This window comes from Cydia splendana, chromosome 18 (assembly GCF_910591565.1).
Source record: "Cydia splendana chromosome 18, ilCydSple1.2, whole genome shotgun sequence".
In the NCBI taxonomy this organism is placed as follows: Eukaryota; Metazoa; Arthropoda; class Insecta; order Lepidoptera; family Tortricidae; genus Cydia; species Cydia splendana.
The window spans coordinates 14,008,135-14,029,029 of record NC_085977.1 but is presented as its reverse complement, the minus strand read 5'-3'; the positions used below and the strand labels follow the sequence as shown (position 1 = coordinate 14,029,029).

Genomic DNA, 20,895 nt, shown 5'->3' with positions numbered 1-20,895 from the left:
GTTTCTCTGCGTGATCAAATCAGAAATGAGGAGATCCGTAGACGAACTAAAGTCACCGACATATACTGTGTGCATATTTATTTGCGTTATTTGACATCTGTCACTCACAACAGCAATACAACGTAAAATGTCTCGCACATCGAAATCACAAAGGAAAACAATTGCACTACGAACGTTTACGTTCTACGTCTTTTTTTTTTAATTTTAGGGCTAGCCGGGCACCAGCTTTATGAATCGGTAGTCGTCTAAGTAAATCGATATGAATTTTTCATTTTTCTTTTAATAAAAATAAGGAAAAGGTGTATAATCAACTCTAAATATGGATATATTTATCGTCACCTAACAGACAACAAATTTGACACAGAAATAACATAAATAAACTTTAAAATAGATCCCCAGTTAGTTTAGATTCTGACGATGGGTGCGACCTACTCGGTCGGTGTATTAAATGCCTTGCGCGAAAACCATATAATTCTAGCTTTATTTAAATCGCAAATAAAAATTCATTATACGTCACACGTCACGTTGCGCGCAGAGAAGATGGCCGATGGTGTCGAAAAGTGCTCGAGTGGAGACCACGGACTAGCAAGCGCAGCGTAGGACGTCCAACCACAAGATGGACAGACGACCTTGTTAAGGCCGTCGGAAGACGCTGGATGCGGGTCGCTTCCGACCGGAATGGAGGTCGAAGGGGAAGGCCTATGTTCAGCAGTGGACGTCTTATGGCTGAGATGATGATGATGAGTCAGTTACAACTTAATAAAAAAAAATATATATATAATGTACTTAATAAAATGTAGGTACCATCGGTGCGCGAGTTTGACTCGCACTTAATTGAATTATTTTCTTGAAAACATTGTTTCGTTAAAATTGTGTGATCATTAAAGTAGGTATAAAGTCGATAGGTATTGTAAACAATAATTTATTAAGTTAGGCAACAAAAGTATTGGAAATTGTGATAATGAGACCCACCAAAAACATTTTCATGTAAAATGTTGCCAAGAAGAAACCATAAGGCTTGCACTGACAAAAAGTTATCAGAAATTTACTTTGAAACTGTTTTTTTTTTGTTTTTAGAGCTTATAAATAAGTACTACTGATCAGTAACAACGTTTTAATTTCACGGCAGCGTTATTGAGTTAAAGGAATCTGTAAAGTAAAATTATTGATTAAGGTTAATAACCTTTATAAATAGAACCCTTAATTGACCGTCTCCTCTAAAATTGTTACTTTCCTTTAGGTACTTTAACTCGAACACGCTGCCATGAAATTAAAACGTTCTTTACTGATCAATAATAAGTACACATGTCTATATAAAAATAATAATTCTACATGAAATGATCAGAAATACGTAATGCAAAAAATACATACGTACATATACAATAAAAACTCTAAAACGTGACCATTTCCCGGTCTAGTTAAAATACTGCCATCATAAGATCATTATACTGTGACCCGTCTGCTATGTTTACCGTGCGCGGCGCGCGCTCACGATCTCGGCGAGCGGGTCGCGGGACGCGCGGGCGGGGCTTCACGGTTTGCCGCGCACCTCACCCCCTCAGATTCGTTGATGAGTCGAATCATATCGCCTTAACAATATTTTACTTATTTTTTCGCAACTGTATTAAAAAATGTCGTTCGATACACGTGCGGAAATGTCATTCTTCACTCGTCCCGAGTCTTGCCACTCGCCTGCGGCTCGTGCCAAGATATCTCGGTACTCGTGAAGTAATGACATACCTTCCGCACTAGCATGGAAATGTACTATTTTGAATTCCCTGTCTTTGTGTTAATCTGTCGTGATACACAACAAACATTTTTTTTGCGAAAAAATCACAATAACACAAATATTGGTAACATGAGCATTGCACTTACAGTTACGAATTTTCCCTTGAACTTGAATGATATTGTATATTCAGCACTAAAACTACATTCAGCGTTGATTTACATTGCCAAAATTAACCACATTAACTCATTTCATACAAAAACACTCTTACAGTTGCAATTTAAGATAATTATTTTGAAACAACTAATACATTTCAAGTGAAAATGGCGGGCGCAGGGACAGGAACCGGTTACCTTAACCGGGGTTTTTCATAGGGTTATTTTAGAGGTGTTTATAAAAACCCCTACCATAACGGTAACCGCTTAATAAGGTAACACTTTGATTCGGTAACCGTATCAGATCGAGTTAACCTCTGTTACCGGTAACCGAAATAAAAACCCAGTCTATTCAGTTACCTCATTATGAGGTTTTTGACCAGTTCAAACGATTGTAATCTTTACGCACACTTAAATTCAACTTATTATTGAATAACCGAGGTTGGCATGGGCGGTCTATGAAGCCTCCAGCACAAACAAGTTTTTTTGCCTTTCCTTTGTTTATCTTTATACCTACTTGTGTGGTGTGTTCTTATTATAAATATTATTATATTATAACTAAAATAATTAAAATAAATACATTAAATAAGTTTAATAAGTTTAATAAATTAAATAAATTAATTAAATAAAATAAATAAAATAAATAAAATAAATAAAATAAATAAAATAAATAAAATAAATAAAATAAATAAAATAAATAAAATAAATAAAATAAATAAAATAAATAAAATAAATAAAATAAATAAAATAAATAAAATAAATAAAATAAATAAAATAAATAAAATAAATAAAATAAATAAAATAAATAAAATAAATAAAATAAATAAAATAAATAAAATAAATAAAATAAATAAAATAAATAAAATAAATAAAATAAATAAAATAAATAAAATAAATAAAATAAATAAAATAAATAAAATAAATAAAATAAATAAAATAAATAAAATAAATAAAATAAATAAAATAAATAAAATAAATAAAATAAATAAAATAAATAAAATAAATAAAATAAATAAAATAAATAAAATAAATAAAATAAATAAAATAAATAAAATAAAATTAATTACATTTATTAAACAAATATAACAAATTAAACTAATTAAATAAATGAAATAAATTAAATAAATTAATTAAATTAAATAAATTAAATAAATTCAAAAAAATAAATAAATTCAACAAATTCAATAAATTAAATCAATTAAATAAATAAATTAAATTTGATAAGTAAAATCAATAAAATCAACAAAATATAAATAAATTAAATAAAATAAACAAATTTTTTAGTATTTTTTTTAGTTCTGACGGCACAGCACTAAAACTACTTTAATGTAGCAAACCAGTAAGCAACCGATAATAAAGGTTACCATAACTGAATGAAAACCTGTTAAAAACCCTTAACAAAAACCCTATCGCGATGGGGTTTTGAGATTAACTCGGTTAAAGGTTAGGGTTACCGTTTCAATAAGGTTACCATTACAATCAGGTAACAGTATGATAGGGTTACCGAATGATACGGTAACCGAATCGATTGGGTTACCGAATTGATAGGATTAAGCGTAAAGAGGGGTTTTCCGGTCCTTGGGCGGGCGCCGGTTTTACTTTTTAATTTTTTCTGTTAACGTCAACCAACGTGGCAATGATAGTTCCATTCAGCCAAATAATAATTTTTTTTTAGTGAGATATCGTATTTTATAACGTTTTATTTATATAATAACAAATAAATATTTACTTTATATCGTGTAACAATACTTTTTGTACGTAATAAATGTCTAATGGCAAAATAAAAATATATAAAGTTTTTGAATATCCAAACTCTTTGTGTGGACGTATCGAATACGGTCAGAATTAAATTTAAAAAAGCTAGAAAAGTAAAAAGCACTAGTTCGCAAAAAACAACTTTGCGAACGCTAAACAGATACGTAAAGTAGCACTTTTTGAGCAACTGTATTAAAAAAAAATTTTTTTTTGTGTTCTCAACATTCGATTTAAAATATTAATGATTTTCGTTACAATTTGTTTGAAATTGACGTGTTTATTTTTGATCGCGTGGTCGATTTGAAACCTAGAAATGGATAGGTTGATTATTTCGTTGTTTTACTTGCAAATACCGCGATCCCGCGGGATTGAAAATGTGCAATCCGCATCGCACGCCGTTTCGTGTGTTATAATTATAATAAAATAAACGGATATTAGTATTCTTTGTATAGAAAGTCACGCAAGTGCGTCCACTGGCGGCCTAGCCAAGGTGACAATCGCTCGCGCTTCGCCATCGAATCGCTTTGTATCTCTCTATCGCTCTTCCGTATTAGTTACACTGACAGTTGCGTTTCGTTCGCTACGGAGCGATAGTGATTAACATGTAGTCTACGGGGCCTGAGGACCTACCGCGAACCACGTTCGACGTGTTGCCTTTCTGTCACACTTACGTACGAATTTACAAGTGCAACGGAGACACAACACGTCGAACGTGGTTAGCGGTAGGGCCTCTGATCCGCACCTAACTCCGGATGCTAAAATCCATTGCGTCCGATGCGTGCGATGCGGCGCTGTTTACGTCTACCTTTAGTACAGTCGCCATCAGATATATCGGGGCGGATAAGGCGCTCACAAATATCTGAACACGCCTCTATTGTCAAGGCGTTAGAGTGCGTGTTCAGATATTTTTGAGCACCTCGGACGCTCCGATGTATCTGATGGCGACTGTACCTAATACATTTTAGAAATCCGTTCGGTACAGAACCCTAAAAACGAAACCTCGTAATTAGGCAGTAAGGCGGATATTATAGTTGCCAAAGTTATATGTACTCGTAAAAGTAATCACTAATCACTTAATAAAATAAAATCAACACACGATAATTGCGATTTCCTTAATTGCGATAAGTCACGCATGCGACGCAATGCATGCAAATTAATAGCTGTTTCTAAAACTACTTAATTGACGATTTAAACACGGTGCAAAGGTTGTCTAGTCTATATCAATAATAGCGAATAGTAATCTCACCAAAATGATCTGTCATCACTGTCATCAGCTTACTTACTACGGTGACGCAACGACCCAATGTGAGTCCTGGCCTCCGACACCAGATCACGCCATACCTCTCGGTCTTGCGATAGCTCTCGCCAATCGCCATCATCTAATGAATAAAAATTATAGAACAATCTTTCACAAACCGATAGTGCCACAGTAAGCTCAATAAGGCTTGTGTTGTGGGTACTACACGACGGTACTAATCAGATCTAATCTTATATACGTAGAAAACATCCATAACTTAGGAGCAAATATTTGTGATAAACACACAAATGTCCCTTCCAGGATTCGAACCCGGTACCTCCTGCTTCGTAAGCAGTATGTTTTTGAGTTTTCATATATGTTTTCCGAGCAAAGCTCGGTCTCCCGGATATTATATTAATTAAATATAATATCTCTAAATAAATTTCGGCTTCAAAAGTATTTGCCATGCACACTTTAATTGTTTAACATATTAGATAATTGTTTAACATTTAAGATTGCATTAAAGATTTAAGATTTTAGAATTTTTATATAATTTCCACTCAGAATCACAAGCTTTTTCAGTCCTAATACGAGAAAAAAGTGTCTCCAAGATTTCATAAATTTTTTGTTGGTCCGTTTTGTTACTGATATAGAAGGTTGTACTGAAAACGTAACCAAACGTAACATTTTTGAAGTGAAAACTTCTTTAGCGGCGCTGTGCACTTTTTGTGATGGGAAAAAAATGTTAAACTCGCGACAGCGTAAGACGTAAGACGGACACGTGACCTGATCGAAAAACTGTTACAAATGTCATTGAGTTTTCACTTCTGCCGGCACTCCCGGAGTGCAACCCGTTTTTATTTTCTCGGTAATGATGGGAAAAGCTCGTGATTCTGAGTAGAAATATTGTCCCTTTTACACGGTGGCCACATGTAGGTACCCTTCATTGAAACGGACGTGTAATTAATCAGTGCGGTGACCACCTCTCGTCCAGTGTCAGACACAAGCTACGCCGGTATAACAGAATTAGATGCACTGGATATGTTTTAAATACAAATGAAATATACGAGTATGTCATTTATAAATACTCACGAACAAAATATCCGTGCCCATTACACAAATAATAAATGCCCTTATCAGGATTAGAACCCCGGAACCATCGGCTTCACTACGTCACTACCGACTTGCCAATTTTTATCTACTTAGAAGTAATTTTCATATTTTTAGCCTGACAGCTAATCTAACGCAACACGTTCCTATATATCAGCACGGATATGATGGTCGTTCTTGGTTCTTGTCTACGTGACAGCGTGATAAAACGGTATCTGTCACTTTCTATCCCGCGGTGTTAAAAAGTGACAGTTATTATATCACGTAGATAAAGCCATCCATATGATAATACGCCTGTACACGGAAATCGTTGTCGCGCTTTTATCTATCGGCTAGCAAAATTTGTATAGCAAGGCAACTTACAAAATCACACGGCGTCAGACGCCGGACGCCGGGCGTCTAGGAAAGCCGTGTGAACGATTTTTAAAGTTCCGATTATGGCCACCAGGTGGCAGACTCTCCAACGCGCACGGTCCCTATACGGGAAAAATTTACACTGTGTGAACCTAGCCATCGTGCCATGCGTCACTGACGCATGGCACTTGTCAAGTTGTCACAAGTGTCAGCCACGGTGATGAAGTGACGCCCATATTCAGCCCTCAGCAGGCGTATTAAGATGGATGGCGTTGTCCATGTGAACAAAATAAGTATCATTTTGTAACACCGAGCGAATAAAAAAGATAGTAATTCATTATCACGCTGACAGGTAAGACCATTATATTCGTATTGGACAACAGAATAAGTAACTTGTCGCGACGCACTATTTGCAAACTAGGTGCTATCACTAACGTATTCCATGACTGATTAATAGATGTGTAGGAATTATACTGCTTACTTTTTCGTAAAAAATAAGGGCTTTATTAACGAGAAGACGAAGAAACTAGAGAAGGGGGGAGAAATTCTAATTTTCGACAGAGCCTCCATAGGCGTCAAATTCTTATTAAAAATATGATATTTGTAGTGGCACCTACCACACTTTGTTTTACTAAAGTCTGTGGAAACGTAGCTTAGATGGACTCCTGCGTAGTGTGTCTCTGCCGGAGATCTGTTTGCGGGCAAAGATTTCAAAGGTAAAGAAAGAGAAGAAGAAGATTTCAAGATAGGGCCCGTTCATACAACGCCGAGCGAACAATATCGAACTTGCGCACCAACGAAATGTGCACAAACACCATTTGCGCACCAATTTTCTGGCCCCACTTCGTAGTGTCCATAAGGCGTATTTACGAAATAATATGTACATAAGTCAATGGTCCTCGGGTATATCTATGCCAAATTAAAGATAAAGATAAAAGACATTAAATTTATTCGTGACAATCACAAAACATGTACAGACAACGATAGCAGAATAGTAGTTTGTGTTACAAGGGATCAAAATGATATATTTCCGTCAAGGGCGTAAGTACATTGAATCCTAAATGAAGCGATGGATTCTACAATAGAATCCTGAACGTAGTGAGGGATTCTAAAGTAGAATCCTAAGCGTATTGAGGGATTCAAGTGTTAATGCCCAAGACGAAATAATATTGATACCGTGTGACACATACTGCTTTTCACATCAACTATGAGGAAAATAAAAAAAAATCTTAGTGTTGACACTACAGTGTTGCCACTTTTTAATTTCTACTCTTTTGTGCCAGGCTGTACATACGATGTTCATAGTTAATTATATTAATATTTTATACTGGCAATGAAATGTCGTTGAACAGAAAAGTGCCACTTTGATCCCTCGTAGCAGGGAAGAAAAATCCATTTTCCGATTAGGTGATGTGAAAAGAAAATAGAACATTAAGTGTGCATCACGAAATTGCCCCAACTCAATTTGAAAGGTTATAGCTATGATGCCAGCGCCGGTCTTCCGTTGGGCCCATTCGATCATGCCTCGACAGATAAGATAACACAATTAACACATACCTAAAGCTACATAATACAACAAATATCCATGAATTGACTTTTTTACACTGCACCTACCTTAGCAAATTTCTGTTTGGCCCAGTGGTTGACTGGTAGGGAATGCCTCAGGGCATTAAGTCCGCCTTTTGTACTTTTTACTTGTTTTTGTGCAATCAAGTTTCAAATAAATAAATAATGACAGATTTCTCCACTCATGCCAGGCCTAACGGACAGGTCTGTAGAGTTAGACCAAGACAAGTCTGCAACGATTTTGACAGCACACGCAGTGCAAGTGTTATTTTAAACGACAAAATTCTATGAAATTATGACACGAGCAAATAATTAAAACATATACTTATTGTACTCGTTAAACGGTGCCACTTTTGTTTAACAACTTTAAAGTGTATTAAAAATCAAACCACAAGTTATTTTTAAAAGTTGCTGAACAAAGTTGTTGGTCAGTATGAGGAGTACAGCCTACAGTTAAATTTTTTGCTCGTATTACAGGCCACAGGCTGTATATATAGATACGTATTATTCCTAAATTTCGCATGTTTATAGCCACATCTAGAGCTTGATGGTCAGGTGCACTCATATATCTTCGTTCCGAGGGTCCGGGGTGTTAAATTGATGTGTAAAACGATTTTAATTTAATTAGGACTAAATGGAACATTGTTGTCATGAAATATAGGATTAGTTTAGGAACTTTAAGAGATTAAGGGCCATTTCACTAATAATAACAACATTTATTTTCACTTCTCATGCTCAAAAAGTGCACCTTTATGTCGTGCGTAGACGACATAAAATCGCATTTTATGCTCTAGCTAGCTAGAGCATAAAAGTAAAATTTTCTACTAAGACTAAGGTAATCGGTCTCAACAGCCAAACAGTTAAAACATATTGCACAATTTTACTGAGCAATAAAATTGTGTAGATGACAAAACTTGTTATATTATTTTATTTTTGCTACAATTTATTAGAAATCCGTATTTTCTGTCATTAAATTTAGTAAATCACATAAAATAGGAGTCGATTATCGTTCAAAAATGCTCCGAAATGTTTGACTTGGCAGAAAACTAAGCGTCTGAAACTCTGATCACATGTTGAAAATTAAAAAAATAATTAAAAAGTTAGTTGGCGGGAATTGGTTATGTATTATGTTCTTTCGCTTTACGACAATTTCGTGGTGTAAATTGCCGTGAAAAATATAATTTCCTCGCAATCGAAGTGAAAAGCAGAGTGTAGCTTCGATTAAGGGCATAAATGTCCAGTTTTACCCTCGTCTACTATTTTGGTCTGACCGAAGCGAAAAATTGCCTCGGGTACAAATGGGTCACTTTATGCCCTTGTTGTACAATCTACTATTTTGTCTGTTACCTTCCGTGATTATTTCTCACTTAATGGTCTCATCGGAAGATCAGCGCTGGAAGTCGCCAGCAACATGCTGAGATGGGGCCATTTCGTGACACTTTATTTATCACTATGTTTTTTCTATGTATGTCTATTGTCTGTGTGTTTACGAATAAAAAACTAGAATCTAAACTATGCTATTCTATTTAGAGTAGCATCATATGATACTCTTCTTCTTCCTTTTGCCACGGCTCATGGGAGCCTGGGGTCCGCTTGACAACTAACCCCATGATTTGATTAATAATTGGAGAAATAAGTATGTTTCTATCTTATTTTTATTACTCAAATGTTACATTTCTAAATAAATGAATATGCTAAACTTACAAAATCGTCTACAAACATTACGTAACAACTAACTCTACCTATACACCGTGTTTTTATTGAATTCCTTTAACTTCGGGGTGTGGTTAAGTACGTTTAAGAAAACTAAATGGCATAATAATATTAAAAAAAATTTTTGGCTTTAAAAAAAAAAATTAGTTTCAAAAGTAATTAAATGTAGCATATAGCGTTGTTGTAACACGGGCATTACATTTAACTCAACCAAACAATTGAAATCTACATATCAATGTCATTTTCGAACATCGATCGACCGAGATTGTACTTAAGAGCGCTCTTACAAGAAAAGTCGAAATAATGCAAAATTGATGATACTAGTCGACGAAATTCAGGACTTTGCGCTCATTATTAGAAACAATGAGTACTTGTTCCAGTAAAAGCGTCTTCTTATCTTTATAAATATCGTTGTAAATATTAGAAAAAGGACTTATTAAATTAGTAATGATTTTTTTTCTGATGGTCGTTTCCGAAAAACCCCGTGAAGCACTGAATGGCGAGCTCTTATTTGGAAATGTTGAGAATTTTACTCTGCTAAACCTGGCTATTTTGTGTTACTAATACCCTGTACTTTAGGCATATCAAACTATATTTTTCCTACATACCTTTGAGAAAGAGAAAATCAAAGTAAAACGAACTCGATTTTCTCTCCGAAACAAGTGTCAATTCCTACGAAAATCTACTTAATATCGAAGTCATTTTCATACTCAAGCAATCTGCAACGTTTGCTTATGCTGTTGGTATACATTAGTGTTTATGAAATTCTACTATAATTTTTTGGCAATTTTTTGAAAACTACTCTATATTACCGATGACGCGCGCTGCGCCAGCTCAGTGCCGCGGCAGAGCTTGTAGAGGCAGGACGTGTGTCGGTCGGCTCCGCACATTTTCAACGGCGACGACGAGGTTTTTTATCATTGTGTGCGGCGGGCGCCGTGTAAAACGCTATACTGTGTGCGTGTAAACCGCAACGAGAGACTTTGATCCTAGCACTGTTTTTATAGTATTATAATTTATAATGGTACAGTTTAATAAACTACCGGACAGGATTAAAAATATTTGAAACGACCTGACATTCTATATGTATTTATTTGACTCAAGATAGTACTCAGGGTCTGATGATGGAGCCGGAAGGTGGTCACCGGTACCAATCAACCATGCAACTAAACCACTTCGTGTTTAGGCTCGTTTTATTCATCTCAACAAGATCTTTGACACAAGATAGTACTCAGGGTCTGATGATGGAGCCGGAAGGTGGTCACCGGTACCAATCAACCATGCAACTAAACCACTTCGTGTTTGGGCTCGTTTGATTCGGCTCAACAAGATCTTTGACTTAAGATAGTACTCAGGGTCTGATGATGGAGCCGGAAGGTGGTCACCAGTACCAATCAACAATGCAACTAAACCACTTCGTGTTTAGGCTCGTTTTATTCGTCTCAACAAGATCTTTGACTTAAGATAGTACTCAGGGTCTGATGATGGAGCCGGAAGGTGGTCACCGGTACCAATCAACCATGCAACTAAACCACTTCGTGTTTGGGCTCGTTTGATTCGTCTCAACAAGATCTTTGGCACAAGATAATACTCTGGGTCTGATGATGGAGCCGGAAGGTGGTCACCGGTACCAATCAACCATGCAACTAAACCACTTCGTGTTTAGGCTCGTTTGATTCGTCGCAACAAGATCTTTGACACAAGATAGTACTCAGGGTCTGATGATGGAGCCGGCAGGTGGTCACCGGTACCAATCAACCATTCCACTAAACCACTTCGTGTTTAGGCTCGTTTTATTCGTTTCTATAAGATCTTTGACACAAGATAGTACTCAGGATCTGATGATGGAGCTGGAAGGTGGCCACGGGTACCAGTCTACCATGTAACTGAACCACTTCGTGTTTGGGCTCGTTTGATTTGGCGCAACAAGATCTTTGACACAAGGTAGTACTGAGGGTCTGATGATGGATCCGGAAGGTGGTGACCGGTACCAATCAACCATGCAACTAAACCACTTCGTGTTTGGCTTCGTTCGATTCGTCGCAACAAGATCTTTGACACAAGTTAGTACTCAGGGTCTGATGATGGAGCTGGAATGTGGCCACGGGTACCAGTCTACCATGTAACTGAACCACTTCGTGTTTGGGCTCGTTTGATTTGTCGCAACAAGATCTTTGACACAAGGTAGTACTGAGGGTATGATGATGGATCCGGAAGGTGGTCACCGGTACCAATCAACCATGCAACTACACCACTTCGTGTTTGGCTTCGTTCGATTCGTCGCAACAAGATCTTTGACACAAGTTAGTACTCAGGGTCTGATGATGGAGCTGGACTGTGGCCACGGGTACCAGTCTACCATGTAACTGAACCACTTCGTGTTTGGGCTCGTTTGATTCGTCGCAATAAGATGTTTGACACAAGATACTACTCAGGGTCTGATGATGGAGCTGATGATGATAGACAGGTACCCGTCGCCACCTTCGCGCTCCATCATCAGACGCTGAGTACTACCTTGTGTCAAAGATCTTGTTGAGATGAATAAAACGTGCCTAAACACGAAGTGGTTTAGTTGCATGGTTGATTGGTACCGGTGACCACCTTCCGGCTCCAACATTAGACCCTGAGTACTATCTTGTGTCAAAGATCTTATAGAAACGAATAAAACGAGCCTAAACACGAAGTGGTTTAGTGGCATGGTTGATTGGTACCGGTGACCACCTGCCGGCTCCATCATCAAACCCTGAGTACTATCTTGTGTCAAAGATCTTGTTGAGACGAATCAAACGAGCCTAAACACGAAGTGGTTTAGTTGCATGGTTGATTGGTACCGGTGACCACCTTCCGGCTCCATCATCAGACCCTGAGTATTATCTTGTGCCAAAGATCTTGTTGAGACGAATCAAACGAGCCCAAACACGAAGTTGTTTAGTTACATGATAGACTGGTACCCGTGGCCACCTTCCAGCTCCATCATCAGACCCTGTGTATCTTCAGTGTCAAATATCTTGTTGAGACGAATCAAACGAGCCTAATCATGTTACTACATGGTTGATTGGTATCCGTGACCACCTTAATCATCATCAGATCCTCAGTACCAGTTCGTTTTTAAACCCTCGTTGATACAAACTTTACAACCTATAGGTACCAAATGCAATGACGAAACATGTAAATAAGCGAGTAGGTACCTATAATTTCTTTCGAGTAATATACCTTCATAAGTACGAGTATGGGGCTATTCATAAATTACGTCGTTTCAAATGTGAGGAGTGGGGGGGGGGTTTGGACATCGGATGATGGTAACATGACGTAGGAGGAAACAGATTCATCCGAAGCTTGATTTTTGGATGATTTGAGGGGTGGGGGGGGGGGGTTAAAAATAGATGACATAATTTATGAACAGCCCCTATGTACATTTGCACTGCATTTAGTATTTTCGTACTTACCAAATAACAGTTTTAGAACTTTAAAAGTTAAGTACAGTTAGTGTTGTTATGGTTGATTTCAATATGCTTCGCGAAGGATCAAGAATGTTTAATCCATCATTGTAGTGCGAGTGTGGTAGAAGGGATCGGCATACTGAGCTCGCACGGCCTGCCGCAGCGCGTAAATTACCTAAACTCGCTCAACGCCGAAATGTAATAGCGCTCTTAAGTTTAGTAGCAAATGTATGAACTCATTCTAAACACTAATCAATTTGTAAACCGGCCCTAAGGCAAGTGTACATACTTGTAGAGGCCTTACGAGAAAAAAAAAAATTATTGATTATCTCCAAAATGGAGTTAATTAGAATATCGGTGTCTTTGAGAAAGTTACTTGATTTAAGCTCAGGAATGCACCCTTGAAATTGGCTACAAATATAATGACCACCAAAAAATACTTTGGTATCCTAAATAAAAAAATCATGCTTACCAAAAAAAATTACTGAACACCAAAAAAATAAGGCCTAAAAATACAAAAGTACCACCACTTTAATTACGACTGCACTTCAAATTGTATTCAAATACCAAATATATTGAATGATCACCAAAAATCATTAATGATCACCAAATCTTGAAGACCAAATTAATGCGATATTTTAACCTAAATAAACCACTATGATTACCAAAAAATTTATACATATTACCAAATAAAGTAAACTGATGCCAAAATTACTAGCCCCTCCCGCTCAACCCCCCGTAGCCCGTACCGCATACCTACCTAACCTAATCTACTTTTCTAGTAACATTTCGTTATGCTACTAGAAAAGTAAGTTAAACTGCTATCAGTTAAGTGGGTTAGGTTAGGTTAGCACTGCGACCCTTACAGAAACGAAATGGTACTAGAAAAGTAGGTTAGGTTAAGTTTCAACTGCTACCCATACAGATACGAAACGCTACTAGAAAAGTGGGTTAGGTTAGGTTTGAACTGCAACCGTTACAGAAAAGAAATGCTACTAGAAAAGTGGGTTAGGTTAGGTTTGAACTGCGACCCATACAGAAACGAAATGCTACTAGAAAAGTGGGTTAGGTTAGGTTTGAACTGCGACCCTTGCAGAAAAGAAATGCTACTAGAAAAGTGGGTTAGGTTAGGTTTGAACTGCGACCCTTACAGAAACAAAATGCTACTAGAAAAGTGGGTTAGGTTAGGTTAGAACTGCGACTGTTACAGAAATAAAATGCTACTAGAAAAAGGTGACGAAGTGGATTAATTAATTTAATAGGATAACGATATATTAAATGATTGCACATTTTTAATTAAAATGTGGTTACAATTTTGTGATCATTTACTATTTTTGCGTTTACAATTATTATTTTGGAGCCATTTGCTTTAATAGGATAGCAAGATTTAAAAATTTGGTTATCATTTTACATTAAAATGGAGTTCTAATTTTGGTGGTCATTTACTATTTTTGGGTTTACAATGATTATTTTGGTGTCATTTTCTTTAATAGGATAGCAAGATGTAAAAATTTGGTTATCATTTCACATTAAAATGGGGATTGAAATTTGGTAATCATTGACTATTTTTGGGTTAATAATGATTATTTTGGTGTCATTTCCTTTAAAAGGATAGTAAAATGTAATAAAATTGGTAATCATTTCACATTAAAATGGTGTTATAATTTTGGTGATCATTCATGATTTTAGGGTGGTAAAATAGATTTTTTTGGTATTAAATTTTAATAAATCTGGTGATCAGTTAAATAGCAGCCCTTGAAATTAACGGAAATAAAAAAAAACACGGTGTATATAAAAAAAATCTGTTATACTCGTAGCCGTCATAGGGACCATCATTCGACGCGAGAGTAAAAGAGTAACATCGCTTGAGAAATTAGGTTATCTCTCTATTTATTATTCCCTGTTTATAACTCAACTTTATTTATTACTTTATTTATTAATTCGAATAACAATATCTATCTCGTAATTCTCGTAGTATCGCCATCGCCAATAGCACCATGCCATTAATAATAAAATATGAGGTTACCACAACAAGATGTGTTGTTTCCCGCTCACCTAACATTTGCATGTCCTCAAACTTCTGCAACCGCATTAATAAACAAACTCGGCAACAGTTGTTCCTCTGTCTCAAACTTTTATCTGTGGTCTCAAACTTTTCACAGCATATTCCTGTCAGTCAAATTTGAACGTTTCATCGTTAACATACAGTCTTAATTCGCTTGGCATAAATAGGTGTGAACACAGTGAAACGGGCAACAGAAGGTCGTTTGAAACGAAGACTGCAGTTAGTGCCAAATAAACTGTCTTTATATGTTGTATTGTTTAACAGTCTCATATTAAAAGAGCGTATGTCCTTTAACTCTCGTAGAGATACGGCTTTTTCGTTCAGTACAGTGAAGTGTCTAACTAACTCATACGGAATAATGGCAACGTTTGAGGCGACGCATTTAAACCCATACAGATGGGAATTAATGTTCGTAATAAACTCTTTGATGTCTTTATAACTGGGAGACTTATTTCAAATTTCAAACTGTTATGTGTACAGAGTGTATATTTTATACGGGCGTGTATTGATGACAAATTGACCGCTTCTCCATACAAACGTAGTTCGCATTTTCCTCTCCGGATATCAACATTATAGAAAATGTTTTGTTACAGTTAGGAAAACCATAAGTATTTTAAATAAATATAAGTACCTACTTGCCGATTTCGGGTCTCTTACCCGCATGCATCTTGATATTCTTGATACGAAATAGAATACGAAATCTCGACGGGTCGCTATCGCTACACACTATATGTATATGCATATGTACCTAGATTACCTAGCCTACTTACTATGTATCTAGCGGGCATATCAAGGGCAAAATTATTTTCAATGAAGATCATATTAGACAAATATCGTTAAGTATACAATTTTTTTAATTATACAAAAAATACTTGGGTAACAATTTCAATGAAAAACATTATATTTCTACGACTTCTTACTATTTACATCCTCCTTCATGATTATTTCCTGTTTATAAAAGTGAAAAACTTCACGCCATTCGTAAATGCTATATATGAGCTATCGAGCACACATTAAAATTATTTCATTAAGATTAACTGCTATTACAATATCAACTAATGTACGTTCGTTCGTACGTAATGTACGAACAGTAAACTTTACTGCTTGGTTCGATAGGCTCATATGTAACTGTTTAAAGCATTAAATGTTAATGCAATTTCAGTTGTTTTAAACGATTCAAAAACCTGACCTACTGTAGGTCCAACTGAGTACTAGTTGAAACAGGAAAACAATCACGCTCGGACTCGGCACCCCTCTGTCTTATTATGCTGTTGTAATTGTTTGTGGTCGGAGAGGCATATTCGGATTTTATACGCATGATACTGATATGATATTTTATATGCTTGCAGTAATGTACAATACAATATAATACAATACTCTTTATTGCACACCTCACATACACGTAGTTAATGTACTGCTACAGCATAACAATGCTGTTTGATATTAAATTGTTTACCTATCTTTTTGTTAAGCGGTTAGATTAAAGTTCATTATACTGTAGTCTCAATGAGAATCTAATAGTTAGAGAAAGGTAGACTAGATATATTTTTTATGCGTAGTCTGATCCGCTGGTTTTGATGCTGACTGTCCCACTCACTCACTGTACTCGCCCATGAAGGGTTCCGTAGCAGCAAGTAACATAATAAAATTGCGGTTTACGATTAATGACGTATAAAAATAAAACTACTTACTAGATCTCGTTCAAACCAATTTTCGGTGGAAGTTTGCATGGTAATGTACATCATATATTTTTTTTAGTTTTATCATTCTCTTATTTTAGAAGTTACAGGGGGGGGGACACATTTTACCACTTTGGAAGTGTCTCTCGCGCAAACTATTCAGTTTAGAAAAAAATGATATTAGAAACCTCAATATCATTTTTGAAGACCTATCCATAGGTACCCCACACGTATGGGTTTGATGAAAAAAAATTGAGTTTCAGTTCTAAGTATGGGGAACTCCCAAAATGTATTGTTTTTTTTCTATTTTTGTGTGAAAATCTTAATGCGGTTCACAGAATACATCTGGGTCAAACAGATCACTGTGTTATGTCTTTCCTGTAGACATACACGAGAGTTAAGGGCTATAAAGGCTAATTTTCTTATTTAACCCTTATCCACATGAAAAGGTCCTCCTTTTATTTAGAGAACTATGATAAAATCATTGCTTACATGCCCACAAGCTGTTAACTATTGCCCACAGGAGAGAAAAATGTACTGTTCGCGATAACACACTAGTTTTCTCTCCTGTGGGCAATAGTTAACAGCTTGTGGACATGTAAGTAATGATTTTATCATAGTTCTTTAAATAAAAGGAGGACCTTTTCACGTGGATAAGGGTTAAATAAGAAAATTAGCCTTTATAGCCCTTAACTCTCGTGTATGTCTACAGGAAAGACATAACACAGTGATCTGTTTGACCCATCTACTTACCTTGGTAAGTGTGGTTGGTTGAAACTTGTTTCAACAGTATAGTTCTTATAGTTTCGGACAAAAGTGGCTGTGACATACATGGACAGACAGACAGACAGACAGACAGACAGACAGACAGACAGACAGACAGACAGACAGACAGACAGACAGACAGACAGACAGACAGACAGACAGACATGACGAATCCATAAGGGTTCCGTTTTTTGCCATTTGGCTACGGAACCCTAAAAAGGGGGCCGCTACGTACTGCATTTTGTATTTAAGTACCTAGCTGTTGAATACCTACATCAAGCGAGTTTTTATGTTGTAAACTGCATTCAACAGTTTGATCAGATACCGCATTGTAGTCAATGAAAAATTGCATGCAAGTTCTTGCTAGTCTAAACCTTGCTCTACAATCAATCGGTGTAGGACGAAATTAGATTAATATGAGATAAATATCAAATAATAATAATAATAACTCCACGGCCGACTTCTGCCCTGTTTCCACTTGCCCTCCTCAAATGTACCATACTACCATACCATATTTAAACCAGGGACCGAATACCGGTGTATTTTTCACACAAATTAACCGATATTAAATTTCGGTATCACAGTTTATGTATATTTTGCACTTGATTTAGCTATAATGTGATCAATCATTATGCTTACCTAAATACATTCTATAATATCAAAGAAATATTGTGAATGCAATGAGATATCTTGAATTTCAGTTGTACCGGTAACGGTTCCTGATTTAAACTCCGAATCGTCTCCCATTCCGTTTCCGAATGTCCCGTCTGGGACGGGCAGGAAAAGTCCAGTAAAGGGTTTCAGCGGTTAACATGTCAGTGCGTAATTGAGTCTGATGAGGCCTTTACGTTGATTGAAAATTTACGCCTCGCAGATTTAGTAACAGGTTAGAGCAATTAAAAGTTGGTATTATATATATTATTATAGGATAATTTTTAAGTGCTCGTATCGATCGGTCCGGAAACCTCATTCTGCTTTTGTACCAATCTACTAAAAAGACAGGTCTGTCAGACAAATTAGGGAAACCAAATCGTTATTTGAGTACCCGGGATAAAGTTGTTGTTTCGTTTTAAAACACAATTCTTAAACAAGATTTATCCGGAAACTCCAATCTAGAATCTAGAACGCTTTACAGGCAGAAGCCATACGCAATAAAAGGGTTATGTAATAAAATCGGAAATTTTAAAACTACCATAAAACCACGATACAGGCACAACAGTAAAACCTCGTAAGTCCGATATCGCGAAAGCCGGGTATCAAAACTTTTATGGCGTCTTTTGTCTCGCTCGCTCTAACCCGGTTATAAAGAGATGACGATTCGCTGGAATTCATTGTTGGGTTTATGGTTCGACGGAGAATATTTTTATGCGTCTACTCGTCTAGCGAATTGAATAGGTTTGCACATAATATATTTTGTTATAACTAGTATCCTTCAATTACATATATAATAAGTGTTATAAAATGAATATAAAACTAAAATTAACTACAATTAAGATAGCTAAAGCTAAAAAATTCAAAATACCTATCAAAATTTTGCGACTTTGTTAGGGTGCCCATCACGCAGGCAGCGTAGCCGTGCTGGGTTGCTATGGTCAATAATTATATGTTCATGTCAAAAAATATTATGAGACGGTAAGCAAAATATCTATTAAGTTCATGACACCTGACCGTATAGCATGACTTGCGTTGTCGCGCGTGACTATATGTCGCGATTATATAGCGTATAATGAATTTAAAATACATCCCCGCGTGTCGAACTTTTTAACATCGTGTCGTGTTAAACGGGTACCTAGTCTGAGGAAAAATAATATTCTCTGTCAAAATTACATTGTGTTAAACCGCCCACATAAAAAACCTTAAAATAAATTATATCTACGAATACCTGATCACGTGGAAGAAAAAATAGAACACAACATCTAGTTTAATTTATCCAACTGTTACAAATATAATAATACAATATTAAAACTAGAAATAAAATAGAAATACAAACTATGAAATATACTTACCTACAAAACACCAAACCAATTACAAAAAGAACACCCCGTCCAACAGGTCGGACTGCGGCATGGACCCCATGACACTGGCGGCGTTACCTCTCTGTATCGCAAGGGAAATACGCAATAATGCTACGCCGTACGAATATAGATCGAAAAACATCAAGTACCTTAAAATAAATCAAAGTTCAGTAACTAAATAATACGACAACTAATATGACATATTTGAAACATGTTTTGTAACCCCACAAATATAAAAAAAAAATCATATAAACCTATTTCGACGACAACTTGACAATGTATTAAATGTAATACAATCTTTTTGGTATGTACATTTCTGAGTTCTTGGCAATGTATCAGATATAATACATAACAGTTACATGTAAATATTCGTTGTATTAAATGTTTTTAAATTCGACCGCAATGTAAATATGTATGTCCTAACAGACAGTAAATGCATCAAAATGTAGATTATGAAAAAATATATTATTATACTAATCTAAGAAATAAGTGCTAAACTTCCAGTACGAAACGAAATCTGTTGTTTCCGCGGCGCCATGTTGATGATTATTGATTACTAATTAAGAATAATGTCATCAAAAGTTGGCCACTAAAATGTTAGATTCTTCGTCTAAATTCAATAGACTAATATTAAAATAACCTCTATTTTCACATGACAGGACACACTCACAAATCGAAGTAATTCCTTAATGCAGCCGTCCGGCAAACCCATATCGTTAATTAAGTGTACTAAAAAGTTCACAATATTTCAAACTGCAGCGTCTAGGGTAATGAAAAATGCTTCTGCTGAAATTTACGTCCAGGAGCGAGAATCTCGTAAATATATTCCGGGCCATAAAAGTAAAACGGGCGTATTGGGTTATAGGGTTTTTACACTGGGCGTACCTAACTAGGTAGCGTGCGATGCAATGCATTGGGAATTAGAGCGTTGCTTGCTATAGTTCGTTTTTTTAGTATTAATCTTGATGTGTCTTTTAATTGAAAAACACGTTTTAAAAATTAATAACGACAAATATGTAACAATTATGAATCTAATACGATCATTTATATTCTTGTGCTTTGTATATATAGTTGCTGAATTTTAAAAAGCGTTTTTCAATTAAAAGACATGCCAAGATCGCTTACCTTCTTTCTAATGCTAAAAAAAAAGGAACTATAGGTATACCAGTAATTGAGTAAAGTTGGTCAAAACTGGAGGTCCTGCGTTTGAATCCCGAGGAACAAATTCGCGACAAACACAAATACCCTTAGTATTTGTGTTTGTCGCGAATTTGTTCCTGAGTTATGGATGTTGTTTTATGTATTTATATGGAGA

General features: G+C 36.0%; 1 protein-coding gene and 1 long non-coding RNA gene across 3 annotated transcripts in view; one reads left to right on the top strand and one right to left on the bottom strand.

Annotated features, from left to right (window-relative positions):
• The window catches only part of LOC134799128 (protein doublesex), a 330,707-nt gene that overhangs the window by 130,010 nt on the left and 179,802 nt on the right, over window positions 1-20,895 (top strand). The gene's annotated exons all lie outside the window — the stretch shown is intronic.
• The window catches only part of LOC134799164 (uncharacterized), a 313,576-nt gene that overhangs the window by 217,110 nt on the left and 75,571 nt on the right, over window positions 1-20,895 (bottom strand). The window contains exon 3 of the long non-coding RNA XR_010145336.1: window positions 16,781-17,065. This is a non-coding gene — a long non-coding RNA (uncharacterized LOC134799164). The remainder of the gene's footprint in view (window positions 1-16,780; window positions 17,066-20,895) is intronic.